The sequence below is a fragment of the Sylvia atricapilla genome, chromosome 2 (assembly GCF_009819655.1).
Source record: "Sylvia atricapilla isolate bSylAtr1 chromosome 2, bSylAtr1.pri, whole genome shotgun sequence".
NCBI lineage: Eukaryota > Metazoa > Chordata > Aves > Passeriformes > Sylviidae > Sylvia > Sylvia atricapilla.
In genome coordinates, this window is record NC_089141.1 from 53,450,728 (window position 1) to 53,465,425 (window position 14,698).

Here is a 14,698-nt window from a genome sequence, read left to right on the forward strand (position 1 = left end):
CACAGTCATGATCATAGCAGGCTCAGTTCACAGGAAAGGGACCTCCCTGCTCCTACATAATGTTGCTTTAAGTGTATGCACTGTATACATATATCAGGGTTTTATTCACACTTCAGTTGCTTAATCCCCATGGTTCCCGGTATATTTTTAGCTGGACATTTAGTTAGGGACTCCTGGCTCTGTAATTGTATGACTGAATGACGACCTGCATGACTGTACAGGTCAGGGGCTGGTGGGAATCCTTTATGATCTCTGCAGACAAGCTATGGAGCAGGGCTAATCATCTGGATCCTATGGGAAATGGCCCATCTGTGAGACCACAGCAAGCTGATGGGTTACTGCAATTTGAGTCATGTACCAATGTCCCAACAGTACACCTTATGCAGCCTTGAAAATCAACATTCCTTTTATAGACATTGCTCAATACATCTTCCAACAAAATTCATCACCTTTCTGCTTCTTAACATCCTCCTTCCATACGCTTCCTGAAGAAAAGCTTTTTTTTTTTTTTTTTTTTTTTTTTTTTTTTTTTTTTTTTTTTTTTAATACTCAGAAAGGTTATCAAAATACTACATATTCTTCCCAAGTCAAATTCTTCATGATGGAAAGCAGAAAACTTGAGCTGATGTTCTACAACTGTGCTCTAGAAAATCAGCAGGAACTTCAAACTTAAATCAAGCAAATTAGGAAAAGTAAGGCTTTTGAATATAACCCAGTGTGGTACATCAAGGTGGCATTTAGTACACCAATAAAAGTTTACCATAATGGAAAAACTTTTAGGTGTCATAAAATGCAAAAGATTCACACTTTAGACTTCACTTGAAGATGCCGAAGATGCCAAAGGCACCTCTTTCCTTTGTGTCTTGTTGCTTAAGTGGGAGAACCTCATGTAAAAATCCCTGCCTCATGTTTAAACTTTACGTGTTGGTTTAAATGAGTCAAATTACAGTGTTTCTGTTGAGCCTTGCCATTGTAAAGACTTCTGCATTTTCTCTTAATCAAGGTGCCTAAGCAGTGCAATGCTCTGGTGTGTTAGTTTTCTTTTTGAGATGCAAGAAAGAAAGAAGCCTTCTGTTTTCCTTATTTCAGACATTTTGGGTTTTTTTCAGTTCTTTACAATTGCACTCGTCCTCTCTCTCTAGTTTTTATCAGTCTGTTTCAAATGAGCCATGCAGATCAGATGCCAGACTGGTTTATAAGGCCCTTAGCTCTTGGCCCCAGATTGCTCCTAACTAGCTGACTCTGTCCCTGGCCATGGTGTGTTCTCTTTGTTCTTACTTGGATGTCCTTTCATGTGGCTGGGCCAAAGCAAATCAAATATTACAATAAGGCCTTTCAACAAAACTGCTATTAATATGTATTACAGCAGTGCCTGGAGTAGCCAGCTGGGATGGAGACTGTATGTGTTGTCTAGTTAAACACTGTCTCTGTCCTGAAGCTGCAACAATCCCTGGGTAAAGTCTGCCACACTCCCCTGGAGTATCTTGCTGCTCGTGATCATTGGCTCCATTGAATTCAGTGGTACCATCCATGCATCAAAGTATAATTTTTCATGAATGGCAGCTGCACCAATCTGTTAAAGTGCAGAATTACCCTCTTCCCTGGACACATAATATTTCTTGAATACATTATGAAAGACAAGGTGAAAGGAATATTATAAAGACCCGTAGAGCTGCTATCAAATATCTTCTGAGAATCTTATTTCTCCTACAGGGAAAGTAAGAGACACTTTAAAAGTAGGATTTAGGAATGCCACTTCATTAAACTGGTAGATGAGGACATACAATATATCCATTTGTGATTAGTGGACTTCAAAGGATTCAACTGATAATGCATAAATTAAATTATTAAAAACTTTAATGGAAGACTAATAAAATCAGAATGAGACCTGGGTGTTCCATTTCAGCTTTACCAAATTCCATTATTAATGAGTTCTGGCTATTATTGTGGCCATATCACTGTGCAAGGGCTTGGTGACCTATCAAAGCAAGATCATGGAGCATCCTGTGCAACCCTCTAATGTATAGTTCCATTGTCTCCACATTAAGTCTAAATCAGAGTGGGGAGATACTGGTGAGGATAAATGAGCCATCAAATTTCATTTACCCTCATTTTTAGAAAAGGTTCAGGGCTTCAGTGAGTATTGCAGAATTTCAAACATGTTAAAACCCAGAGCTTTATAAAATGAGTGTATAGATGAATATTACAAATAGACCGAAGAGTAAATGCAGAACAAGTGTTTGCCTGTTTCAATACACTGGCGCATTAGGTCTTCCTCTTACACACTTGCTCAGCTGCAGGTATGGTTGGAACATCTAGATTTATTAGCCTAAAAAAAATTCAGTTGCTCTGTGCTTTGTCTTTCTTTTTTTAATTCACAAAAAGTCCCAATTTTTATGCAGATTTTTTAAAACTATAGCTTCAAGCAGAATCAGCTTCATTCTTTATCAGATGAAATGGGCTGCTGTGCCACTATGTGCTTCAGGGATCTATTCAGAGAAGAGAGATGATGATGCCAAAGCCCCACAACCCAGACAACAATGGCCCTCAGCCACTCTGATCTTAGGGAGCAGAGCCAGGAGGTTCAGACCCACATCTCTTCACCCACCCAGTGGGAAGACCCTGCTTTTCCCTGTGAAGCTGTCCTGCTTTGCAGCACGGACTAAAAGATTGAAGGGCACAGTAACTGAGCACAGCTGTAGTCCAAGGATTAGGGGATTCACCCAGAAGGGAAGAAAACTGGTTTAATCTCTTCAAGGGCTGTTTTATGCCGATGAATGCAAAACAGGTAACCTGCCTGTGGAACAAGAACTGGCATGAAAGTGCCCCTCTTTATGCAGGGATGAGCTTTGATGGGGCTGGGGGAGTGAGGATTCCTAAAGGGAGGTCCCTTTGGAACTGCTGGGCATTGTGAGCTCTCTCTGCAAAGCTGATGGACATTCAGTCATAATTTCAGCACTGATTGCAATAACAAGAAGCCTGAGCCCTGGGATTTTCGAGAGTTTTAGGATGAAAGCAGCCGTGTAATGTTGAACCACTGTGCAATAAGGCATCACTTTAATCCATTAACTCTCCATTACGGGCTAAGTATGATTCTTAATTACCACGGGTGACTTTGGAGGGTAGCTTAACCACATGATTCCCACTAATAGGAATGAAAAGTTTATTGTTGCCTCCTAGACTTTGCCTAATATCTTAATTTCACCCTCAGAGCTGTGCCTGCAGGCAGCAGTCAGATGAGATCCATCTAAAGAAAAATGTGTTTTCATTCAGGATTTAGAGCATATAGCTTTATCCTCTTTATTTGTAATTCCCTGTTCAGGCATTTCCCTTCAATGCTGTGAGAGCATCTTGAGCTCTGAAAAGGCCAGGCTGAAGGATAACATTTGGTGCAATTACAGCAGAGTTGCTTTTCCTGAAGTTAAGGAATGTGAACAAAAGGCTTCCTGGGCCTGTCCAGTTTTTAAAATCAATTGTGTCAAGCAGGGAACAGGAGGTAAGGAACAGACAGAGCTTTGGCCTTTTTCTCCTCCCTTGGACAGCCTCCAGTGAACAAGCTACAATCTCAACTCTCTGATGACTTCTGTTCAGCTGCAGGGAGCTGCTGCATCCCTGCCCCCGCTGGCAGCCCCCTCAAGGGCATTGCAACAGCTGAGAATAAAAGGAATGCAGCAGCTCAGGTCACCTTTCTCTCATCCCTGCTTCAAAATACTCCTCTTCCAGAAAGGAAAGCCATGGTTTGTTCTGGTAGTGCCACACCCTTCAGCAAGTCTCCTCAAATGCACAATAACCAGGGTTGTGGGGAAGACTTTGGAAGTGTCAGTGCAGAGCAAACAGTTGGCACCTTAGAAGCCGAGGCTCTAGATTTGGAAAGCTGTCTCTGCCAGTGGGAAATGAGTTAGAAAAACTGCTCCTCTCTCCATTTCAGCCCCTTTCCTTTCCACCCACATGCTGCAGCTCACACTCCCCTCAGTTGTGCCAAGGCAGCTGCTTTGGGGACTGCTGCAAACAGGATCGTTTCGACTATCTCGGTTTAAAAATAAACCTTTTTTCCCCCCTATTATTCTTTAGCTTAAATTATGTCACTAATCCACTCTGCAGTCCAGCCACAGAAGCTGGTGCCTTGCTCAGTGGAGGAGACAGAGAGACACCGTGCTGGAAAGCAAAACTGTGGCTGAGGAACTCTTTCATTGTAGTGCAGCCCTGTCCTCCCATCAGGTTCCCATACTATGACCTGGATATTCCATTTTATATGGAGCTCCTGGCCGGAATGCAGGAACGCCGGGAGCTCCTTGGTCATTAATACTGAGCTGTACACTACTTGCTGAGGCAGAAGTAGAAATTTAATGCCCAGTGAAACATGGACACACCATTGCACTTCATTAGGAATTTAGGAAATAATGCACCATGGACTGTTTAATCTTTAAATATTTATGCTAACCTTATCTAATGGGAAGCAAAGCAATATCTTTCCTGCAGAGACTTCAAAGACAAAGTTACCTCATCCACACTCCCAGTTATCTGGAATTAAGTTCAATAAGTAGAATTTGGCATGTAAATCAAGCCTATATTTTGAAAAAGAGTTCTAGTGTGCTTGAAGGAGAATCTGCAGGTTTTTTGATTTCTCAGTGATGAAAATAGGTGTAAACTTAAAGCAGTGAAGTGAAACTAAAGAATGAAAAAATTACATTAAAAACATAAAGAAGTGTAGGATTCTGCACAATCTTGCATGAGAAATACCCTGCATTTCCTATATTCTAGAAAGATTGGACTGAATAATAATAAACTACAGCACAGGAAATAATTTTTCATAGGTGAGACAGGCACAGAGATAAACTTACTGCTCTTTATCCCTGTCTACTCTCCATGAATTTGAAAATGATTAATGGATTTATTTCCCACAGAATAAGTAAAATAAAGCACCTTTTTTTACCAGTCGCAATGTAACTGATCTTATAAAATATTTTATTCAGCTCAGTTAACCTGTTCATATGAGTAAGACAACAGACATCAACCACAGGATGGCCATTTTCAGATTGGCCTGGAAATGTCACTGTAGCAAACGATCTTGGCACTGCCTGAGCCAAGGCAAATTGATACGCTGCATTTACAATACAACCTTCACCACATAGTTTTTATACTGATTTAAACTCTTTTGACTCAAGGTGTGGCTTACCCTGACAAAGTTAAATGACACTGCCCCAGGGCAGATGCTTGAACTGTATTTTTACTGGAACTCGTGGCTATCTTAAGGAGAGTGGGCTGTATTAGCCATGGTCCCATCCAACCCAAGCAAAGTGTCTGAGATGTGTCTAAGCAGTACCTAAGTTGCTACTGACCTGAACCCAAATTTTCTCTCCCTTTTTTTTAGCAGGGGTTCCTGAGCTTGCTGATTTACTCTTTCGTTGGTCAACAGCATGAAGATGGACATCAGCAGACAACTCTGAGCGCTGCATGTAAAGAGGAAAGGAACTTGTTAAAAGGGATGTTTACACTTTGACAAGTCCGACAATAGCCTCAGCCACCACCTGCATTTCTCCATTTAGTCAACTTTCTCTTTGTTGTATTGCTTCAGAGATACCTCTATTAACACTAAAAGGGATACTAGAAATCCAGATAAGGAATTCTGCTTCTCCTTCTGGGCCCAGATACATTATTTTTAAGCCTTGAGCATAATGAAGGCACCAGATTTGGAAGATTTGAGTGTTGCTTGTTGAGTTGGTCCTTACAACTCTCCGTAAGACAGGGAAATACTATTCTTACTTTGCTAGTTGGGTGGGTTTTTTTTTTTTTTTCCTAATTACACCATGGTCAACTTAGAAAAATATTTATCTGTTATTTACCTAAGGATGTTCCTCTTTAGTCCATCTGAATTTTGCTTGAACTCCCCTCCCCCCCCCGAAACCCAATAATGATAAGGCTGACATCATGAGGTAGTTTAACATCCTTGTGACCAAAACAGAATTTCCCACACATTTTGGCTAGATAAACAGTCTAACTTTGGAGGAATCAATATTTTCTGCAAACACCCCACTTTTATATGTGAATGGCAGCTTTATCTGAGAACAGACGATGCCAACAAGCCGTGCAAGGTGAGGTGAGGTAGGAGAGACAGGTGACCTCATTTCTTTCCCACCTGCCAGTAGTACCAGCTCAATGGCTCATTATTCCTCTGCTTATTTATGGAGATTTGTATATTTACCTTTCCCCTGCCGGACAACATAAGTACTGAATCTCTATTTGTACCTTCTCTTCCTTTCGGAAGTGGACAAAGACTATTAGCTGGCCTTTAAGAAGAATGGGCATTATGAGTCTCCCTTTTCTTCTCCAGACCCGCACTCCGAGGAGTGGCTTGCGGGGCGTGAGAGGGCATCGCCAGCCCCGGGGCGATCCGCAGGCTTCCCTCGCGCGGGGGCGAGGGCCGGAATGCAGGAACGCCGGGCAGCGATGCCAAGGCAGGATTGCCAAGGCAGGAACGCCAGGCGGGAACGCCAGGCGGGACCGCCGGCACGGGAATGCCGGCACGGGACCGCCGGCCCGGGAACGCCGGCACGGGAACGCCGGCACGGGAATGCCGGCACGGGAACGCCGGCACGGGAATGCCGGCACGGGAGGAGGCGCGGGCTGCGGGCGGGCTCTGCCGCCCCCTGCCGGGCACTGGCCGCCATGGCCGCCTCACGCCCGGCCCGCCGCCTGCGGCCGCGCCCCTCACCCGCCTCCTCTCCCGGGCCGGCTGGAGCTTCCTCTCCGGCCGCCCAGGGTGGGAGACACGTGCGCGCCTCAGAGGACCATGGAATCATTTATGTTGGAAAAGACATCAAAGATCATCCAACTGTTAACCCGGCACTGACAAGGCCGCCGCTTAGACCGCGTCCCTCAGTGCCACATCTACGCGTCTTTTAATACCTCCAGGGACGGGGACTTAACCGCTTCCCTGGGCAGCCAGTTCTAATGCATGGCCATCCTTTCCATACAGAAGTTTTTCAGAATACTCAATCTAAACCTCTCTGGTGCGACTTGAGGGTCGCTTGTCCCACCACTTCTTGCTTGAGAGAAGAGACTGATCCCCACCTGGCTCCACGCTCCTTTCAGGCGCTTTCGAGAGCAATATGGTCCTCCCTGAGCCTCCTTTTCTCCAGGCGAAACGCCCCCAGCTCCCTCAGCCGCTTCTCAGGGGACCTGTGCTCCAGACCCTTCCCCAGCTCCATTTCACTTCTCTGGACACACTACGGCCCCTCAATGTCTTCCTTGTAGTGGGGCCCAGGACTGGACACAGGGTCTGAGGGGTGGCCTCACCAGTGTGAGTACAGGGACGAACCTTGATGCAAATCTACTCATTTCTACCATAAACAGTGATGCCATAATCACCAGAGAGCAGTACTAGCCAAGTCTTTTCAATGGCCCGGGTCATTGCACAGCCTCTGATTCTTCTTGAACCAAATGTGGCCTAAACCGAAGGCAGAACTGCATTCTCCAGCATCCCACCCTACACGAGTTCATCTGAGTACTCACCAGCCACTGGTGGCTACATAATACTGGCATAATCACCATCAGGATCTCAGTTCCCATAGCCACTCCAGCAGAAATGAATATCCGATGTCCATTTTTGAAAAAGCAGAGACCGGTATTTTTTCATCAAAACAAAAGTTATCCTCCTAAAATGGAAGGTGTGAAATGTAGAACAACTTGTACTTGTGGGTCCCTTCCAACTCAGAATATTCTGTGACTCTGTAAAAAAATACAGTGAAGTACCAAAGAGTCATATTTGCAGAATGTGTGTCTGCTGTTGGAATTAAAAGTATTTGCTACTATTTCATGACCTATAAACAAGAATGTCTGTGTGAGGATTTGTCTATAGACTTTTCCTTTTTCTCAGCCTCAAAACTCCAGTTTTGGGAAGTCTGTGTACAGGCATGACATGGGGCCAGATCCCACAGCCATGCACTCTCAACCACACACTCACCAAAGCAAATTAACACAATGTGAAATAAAAAGCAACTGCTTAAATCTGTCTGATCTGAAGCTACCATAGTCACCTCCCTCTTTTCCTTCCCTTCCCTCCCAGAAGCTGACATCTGTCGTCCAGCTGAATATGAGGAGTCTGGTTTCAGTTTAGTTAAGAGATGACTCGGGAATGGCCTTTGGGCTGCATATTATACTACATATATATATATACCTATTACATTATACTATACTTTACCATACTATATATATACGCACTATATACCTACCTATAATGCTATATATATATATATATATACATACACACTTATATTTACCTCATCCCCTTGCTATTCAACCACAGACTGAAGTATTCCAAACAGCCTATTAAATTGGGGAATGACAACAAAAGCAGACACATTCTATGACATCCAGCAATTGTACTTTTAGCGTTAATCACCTGTTTTTCTTCCAGGAGCCAGAAAATTTATTTCTTGCTAATTAGATTGCACTGGGAGCTACCCAGCAGCTTGTCAAAAGCAAATGTGATCCCCTCGTCAAGACATAAAAACCTTAAAGAAAATCCCAGTGATATTTTGATAATGCTCTTGTGCAAGTTGTTTTTATGTTTGGGTTGGTGGTGGTTTTTGTTTTTTTTTTAATTGGCACTGTCTAATTCTCTTAGAATAATCCTATTACCATCAAACATTCTGCAGCTACAACCAGCTTATTTGCAGCTACAATTAAATCCTTGCACAGTGCTCCCTTTATGAGCTTTCTGATTAAGTTAGTACTTCTCATAAATAAAATCAGTAACACTGGCACACCTTCTGCTCTCAGGATCCCAGTGCATTTTACTGCACAGATCTATTAGATCACCTAAGTCAGTTCACCTGTACAAATTGGGTCTTGTTAAAAACAGAACAGAAAGCCTTTTGGGGGTGTTCATTACCTTTTTTCTGGGAAAGAAGTAATTGGAAATTCTACTTTAAATAGGTAACTGGTTCATATCCAAAGATTAATCTCTCCTTTCATTGCTGTAAATGCCTAAAATGCTTTAATTATCAGCGCTTTAAATCTAGCACATTGTTTCTCAGCTATTAACAGGTATCTCACTGCTGCTAAGCAATGTTGAGAATGGACAGGGGGACTCTACACTCCATAGGAAGAAGTCTATGTTGCTGCTAGTGCCTCTGTTACTAATTATTCCTGGTGATTTGCTTCATTCAGGGTCTCAGCTGACAATGTGAACCATTTGGTACTGCAGCATGTATTTTGTTCCGTTGGAGCCCGTGGGCCTTTCTGTGTTTGGCCATCAGCTGACAGGATACACCAACAGGTCTCCAGGTGGCCTGAGGTGCCTGTCACAGACCCATATAAGCTGGGGCTTCCCACAGGGTATGAGGTGGGAATATGAGGTGACATTTTCACAGGCAAGGCAGCCACCAAGTTGGTCTCTTTTATTGCAATATACTCCAGCTTCATTCCCTAAAATCTTGGTCTGCTGTGGCTGGCTCAGCCCTGCAGAAGTACCAAAACAACAGGAAGCCACGGCTGGGAGTGGGGTCACCAAACCACTTCTCAACACTGGCCTTGGCAGCACCTCACAGAACATTATTTCATTCTGCACAGCCAGGTTCCTAACCCAGGGCTTAAATGCCATGAAGGCAGAGTGACATGACTCTTCTGTATGCTCCCACATGTCATTAGCTTTTATAGAAAGTAATCAGACTATCAAGGAAACGGAAAAAAAAAAAAAAAAAAAACAAATATAAATAATTTAAATAGATACTAGAAAGTGAATAGAAAAAAATAGCCAAAAGAGGATGTAACAAACACTGTATGCTTGAAAAACAAGAACAAACCCTGCATTTACTTATGGTATTTAATTAGAGAAAAAAAAATCCACTGATTTCATTGTGAACAGAATCATACCTTGGCTTGAAGCCTGTGAGTTTGCAAAAAAGGATACCTATATTTTCCACTTGAAATAATCCTTCCATACTGAAAATTTACTACCACTCACCTGCCAGGACTTTATCCAGCTTCAAGGACTTAAATAATCATAACAAAACTCAGTAACTTCTCTCTTTACTGTTAAGTCTTTAGTCTCACTTACAAATATTAAGATCTCAGCATTCAAAGTAGCTCACTGAGTTTCTTTGAGGAGTCTGTGGACTATTTAACCCTGAAAGGTAACTACAGAAAAGCAAATATATGGACAACAGGCTTCCATTCACTGCAGAAATGTACTCCTCCTTTGACAAACGTGTAGGATGCCTGCACATCAGAACAGTTTAAAAACATTGCAGGAAAAAATCACGAAAATCAGGAAAAAAACCCCAAAACCCAGAACTGGAACAAGACAAAGAGGGAAAGATGTAATGTGGAGAGAGACGTCTGTCCTAACAGGTCAGCATTATAAAGACAGAACAGAAGGACATAACCAGTTATATCTGTTTGGATTTCCCAAAATTCATTACTAATGTTCAAACCTTCACTGCCAAATTAATACCCCCTCAGGTAAGCAAGGAAGTCTGTTGTCTCTTCCCTGTTCAGTCATTAATACGGCAGAGGTCAGTGCATCACTGACAGAGGATTTCTTGGCAAGAGTAGTTTAGACTGTGTATGTTCAAAGCAAGGTCTGCTGCCCAATATTGCCTCCTTTGTGTGAATGCCCTGATGGCAAAGCCACACACTCAAATTGTTGGGTTTTGGGGTTTCTAATGAACTCTTGTTTCACATTACATCTTTATTCAGAATGAGACTGAGCACGTGCAGGTCACAGCAACCCAAGCCCTAATGCTGAAGACACTAAGCACAAGTGTGTGAGACCTCTCACAAGGAGGAAGCAGCTGCACCCACCAAACCCGCAGTCTTCTCAGTCAGAACCTCAGTCAGCCCCTTTCCGAGAGCCTACCTACTCTGCTTCCCTGAAACTGAAAGTTAGCGTTTTCTTCAAATCCCAGAAGGGGAAAAGAAAAAAAGAAAAAGATAAAAAAAGAAAAAGAAAGAAAAAGAAAGAAAGAAAAAAAAAAAAAAAGGGAAAAAAACCCACAACAAAACTGAATTATCAACACTTATTATTTGGACAAAAAAGGTATGACTGTTGCTCCTGTTTTCAGCTGTCCAGATGGGCAGTGAAATTAAAAGGATTCTTTCAACTAGTCTTTTCCAGCTGCCAGTTAGCTGGGAATTCATTCAAAGGCTTCAAGTACTGACACAAACCCACTTATGGTTAATGTATTCAGTAAGTTGGTTGCAGTAGATCTATGAGAACTGATAAAAGACTGCAGATGCAGCAGTTTGTCTGTTTTCATATAGCTAATACCAGTCCTACCAACGGTCCAGAAAAGTTGCCCCTCCCTTCAACCCTGCCTCTTCCAAAATGTGAAGTTCTTGGTAGCTGCTAAGAGATCCTTCTGTTATCATCATACATTGTGAGGTGTCAAAGATAACCACACCCTGCAGAGTGAGGTGGTGCCCTGTACTCTCCCTTCCAGCTAAATAGCTCCCTTTACCTAGTGCAGTAATTTACATTCATTATGAAGTGATTTTAAGAATCATGTGACAACTTTGGTAAACTAGACGGATAACAAAGGCTAGGGCAAGGAGTGACTTCTTATAAACCTCTTATAGTTAAACAAGGCCAGGTGCAAAATCCAAGTGCTTGGTAAGGGCAAGCTCTAGTACCAACACAGACTGGAGGATGGATGGATCGAGAGCAGCCCTAAGGAAAAGGACCTGAAGCAGCTGGCAGATGAAACACTGGACATGACTCAGGAGTGTGCACTCACAGTCCAGAAAGTCATCTGTATCCTGGACTGCAAAAAAAGCAGCATGGCCAGCAGGGCAAGGGAGGGAGGGGATTCAGCCCCTCTTTCCCACTCTAGTGATACCCCACCTGGAGTTCTGCATCCAGCTTTGGGGTCCTCAGAACAAGATAGGCATAGACCTAGAGTGGGTCCAGGGGAGGGACACAAAGAAGCTTAAAGGGCTGGAGAACCTCTGCTATGAATACAGGCTGAGAGAATTGTGGTTGTTCTACCTGGAGGAGAGAAGGCTCAGGGAAGACGTTAGAGCTCCTTCCAGCACCTAAAGAGGGATACAGGGGAGCTGGTGAGGGAGTTTTTTACAAGGACCTGCAGTGATCAGACAAGGGGAAATCACTTCAAACTGAAACAGGGCAGATTAGATATTGAGGAGAAATTCTTTAATTTGAGGGTGTTGAGGCACTGGCACAAATTGCCCACAAAAACTGTGAATGCCCCATTTCTGTGTTCAAGACCAGATTGGGTGGGGCTCTGAGCTACTTGATCTGGTGAAAAATGTCCCTGCTTATGTTAAAGGGGTTAGACTGGATGATCTTTAAAGCTTCTGCCCTCAACCATTCTGTCATTCTGTGATTCTATTAAATACTACTAGTAGCTGGAGCTCCAACATAATTCACACACTCTACATGTTCAATATTGTTGAAATAACCACCTGAAGTCCTTGTTCACAAAGCTTTTTCCCCCATGTAGTTTTGTAGTGTTACAAGCACTAAAGGCCTGCTTTTCTCAGTGTACCCAAACATGTGTCAAGCTGGAGTAACTAAGGAGAGACCCAGACTGCAAGACAAATATTTTGAATAAGTATCAGCTGCTCCTTAATTTTTTATTTTTTTTTCTCCACATGTTGCCTAGCCCACATAAGATGAAATTGTCTGACTACTGGGTGATGCTGTGAAATGAAAGGATTATTTGCTTTGGTTTTTGGCCATTTGCATAGATATTATTAATGAGAGTTTGGATCCATTTAAATTCTGTTTTCAGCAGACTCCAGAGCCAGGATAAACTCTACTTTGTGCACAGAGTGAAGCTCAGTAACAAGTCTGTACTTGAAAACAACTTCAAACTCAAACTCATCTGGCAACCTGGGCACACCCAGTATTTTATTCTTCTAAATTCTGCCACCCAACGCCCACTGTGGATTAACAAATTGGTGTCTAATTGACAAATAACTAAGCAGACACCTAGATCCTCTTTTTTTGTGTTGTGAAAAAAGAAACTGTCTTTCTCATAACCAGTTGCCCTACATCTTAAAAGCACTGTAGATTTTATCTGGACTAAAGGATTTTGCCAGCTGAAATCCTGCTAGCACAGGTTTCTGCTGGTGGTTTTGAAAAGCTGCCCAGAAAAGTGCCTCTAAACAGCCAGTAAGAATGGTGGGAGATATTACAGTCATGTCTAACAAGACTCACACCATTTAACACACTGAGTGAAAATACATACTAGGGCAGGCTAGCATGAAACTTTTTTTTTAAAGTTCTTCAACTGAGTTTGTTCTAGGTCAGTAGTTAAACAGTTCTGTAATTTTTAGGGTTTGAAATAGTGATGTGTGCTGAGGTTTCATTTTGTTGGTATAAGCTGCACACACAGGAGGAAATTTTTTTCAGTAACATTTCAGCAAAATTTTTCAGCTACAAACCTGACCGGAAAACCAGATGGTTTTAATATCTTGGAGAAGTAATGTAGCCTCATGCAGTGATATTAAAAACAGCTGATATTCTCATTTATGCAGTAAAAGAAAAAAAGGATTTGATGTGGTACTATGTACAGTAGTACCTAATATGCTCTCTCAATAATGTTAAATTAAAATTTTGACATTCCCTGTCATTCTTTTACCTTCAACAAAAAACAACTAATTTGTTAGCAAAGTCCCATGATTTCATGGAAATGTTTTTGTTTCAACAGAGGACACTTCTGAGAGAAAATAATACATATGGAAAATCGCTCTGACCTGCTCAAATTAGCAAAATTTATCTATGTTTATGGGCAAATTATATACATATTTAAGGAAGGAAAGCAGAAGCCTACTGCTGGAAAATATTTATCCAGTCACATTTACATTTGAATCTAAAAGAAAGTGTCAGTGATGCACAAAGAGCGATGTAGTTTTTACAGGGGATGTGACAATTTTGAGTTACATTTCAGCTTTCCAATGGATCTAATGGGGTTAAACAAGAGTAAACACTAAGGTGACAGTTATAAACTATGTTTTGGAAGAAGCAGTTAAGCAACAAGAGCTCAGGCACTGAAATTCTTAACACAAGTGTGACTGCTGCAAAGGCTGTTTCTTATGCCTCACTCTATCTTTTCTTTTCCAGGACACATGAACAAGCTTTGCAACACGGTACCTGGTGGCAATGCCCTGCCAAGATTGACTTTTGTATCTGAGCCTGTCCACGAAGTACTGCAAAATCTCAGCTTCTACTTAGAGCAGCGGGACTAAGAAGCTCAAGAGAAGTGCAGGGCCAGATTTCTCCAGCATCCCTTCCAAATCTTGGGCAGTTGAAAAATATCCTGCAGTTCATCCTGCAGGCATGGCTGGAGCTTCAATAACAGGTATGCAGCACCTGAGAGATATCCCCAGTAAGGTCTTCTCATTCATTTGAGTTAATTTATGTCCTCGGAGGACATGGTTACACCGGCATTGTTTTGAATGGCAGTAGTGCCTCATGGAGCTCCCATTCCCCTTGCAAATTCTCAGGCCTGTGTTATCCCTTACTGAGCCAAATCAGGGGGGGTCTGTGTGTGTGTGTATGCAGCTGCGAGGTAAACTGATCTGGCTGGAAAACAACCTATTTTTTTCTGAATCATCCCGAGCTGTCCCTGTTCCGCCACTTGGTTCACAACCTCATTGTGCAAGCTGCTGCAAGGGTGGTTTGGAGAGGCAATAGGAACAAGAAGCCATGAGCAGAGCAGTAGGAACCAAG